Source organism: Talpa europaea, assembly GCF_964194135.1.
Source record: "Talpa europaea genome assembly, chromosome: 13".
In the NCBI taxonomy this organism is placed as follows: Eukaryota; Metazoa; Chordata; class Mammalia; order Eulipotyphla; family Talpidae; genus Talpa; species Talpa europaea.
Genome location: NC_140080.1, coordinates 32,352,239 through 32,353,941, shown reverse-complemented (window position 1 = coordinate 32,353,941; position 1,703 = coordinate 32,352,239). Strand labels below are relative to the sequence as shown.

General features: G+C 42.7%; 1 pseudogene across 1 annotated transcript; it reads left to right on the top strand.

The window, feature by feature from the left end:
* The first annotated feature begins 358 nt into the window (after positions 1-358).
* Positions 359-1,330, top strand: LOC311183101 (transcription factor BTF3-like; annotated as a pseudogene). The gene has a single exon. The product of its transcript is annotated as a transcription factor BTF3-like (transcript).
* Positions 1,331-1,703: the final 373 nt, after the last annotated feature.

Genomic DNA, 1,703 nt, shown 5'->3' with positions numbered 1-1,703 from the left:
CTCAATAACTTAAGGAAAAAAAAAATACACAAAGGATTTGAACAGACATCTCTCCAAAGAAATACAAAAATGGCCAATAACCCAAAAAGATATGCAACATTACTTCTCATTAGAAGAAATGCTAATCTAAGCTATGAGATACAACATCACCTTCATTATGATGATTCATTTTAAAAGGAGGTGGGGGGCTTCACTTTGGCTTTCTTGAGCTACTATCTGTGTCCCCGAGTGTGTGTGCCTAATCTCAGCTGGTCGGCCAAAGACCCCGAGTGTCAACACTAGTTGTCGTTGTCCCCCGCCTCCTTCCACCACAACCCCACAGTCCCTTTTCTGCTCCAATGAGATGAAAAATATTATCATGAACCAGGAGAAACTGGCCAAATTACAGGCACAAGTGCACACTGGTGAGAAAAGTACTGCTCCAAGGAAGAAGAAAGTGGTTCATAAAACAGCTACTGCAGATGATTAGAAAAATCTTCAGTTCTCTTTAAAGAAGTTAAGGGTAAACAATATCTCTGGTATTGAAGAGGTGAATGTATTCACAAACCAAGGAACAGTGATCCACTTTAACAATCTGAAAGCTCAGGCATCTCTGGTAGCAAACACTTTCACCATATCACGTTGGTCATGCTGAAAAACAAAGCAGCTGACAAAAATACTACCCAGTATCTTAACCCAGCTTAGCGCAGACAGTCCGACTAATTTTAAGGAAACTGGTTGACGCACTGACCAAACAATATGTGGATGGAAACAAGCACCGCACCACTTGCTCCTTGAAAAGGATTGTAAAGAGGATGATGATGAAGTTCCAGATCTTGTGGAGAATTTTGGTGAGGTTTCCAAAAATGAAGCAAACTGAATTGAATTAACTTCTGAAGAAGATAAAAGTAGAAGTTACTGGGAGCCACTGTTTTATACTGACTGCTTTTTAAAATTTTGTTCATGGATCTGACAAAACACAGATCTAATATTCGTAAGCTTGAGTCCTTTGGCCACTGCAACTCTTTCGGATTTTGTTTTGGTTTTTTTTTTGTTTTGTTTTGTTTTTAAGATTTGTTTATTTATTTATTTATTGATTGATTGATTGATTGATTGATTTATACATACAAGCACTGGGTACAGTCAGAAGCACAGGAGGGTGAGTGAATTCACCAGAGCCAGAGCAGGGTGCAGAGCAGGCAGAAGTACTGAAGTACACTGCTGAGGAGAGCAGCGGGCTGCAGGAGAGGTCTGCGCGCCATGTGGGACCCTCCTCCGGTGGCCGGGGAGCAGCCAGGGATCGAACCAGCGCTGCAGAGGCTGCAGCCAGCTTCGCAACCCAGCGCTCAACCACTGCACCACTGGGGAGGCCCTCTTTTGGATTTTGTTTATATAAATTCACTCCTTGAAGCTAGGAATAATGTTTCTAAAATTCTTTACCTAATATAAAACTAAAATTCTTTACTTTGTATACAGCTGTATTTTTTATATAAATGTATATAAATTAACACTGATTTGTACACAGAAAGCAAAGTTATTATAGAAAGTTTATCATGGCAGGAGCCTCCCTGGTGGCACAGGGGTTAAAGACAGAGCTATCAGGGCCTCCCGGGTGGCGCAGCAGTTGAGCGCTGGGCAGGTTGCCTCTGCAGCTCCGGTTCTATCCCCGGCCACTGGGCGAGGGTCCCACATAGCGCACAGACCTCTCCAGCCACCTGCTGCTC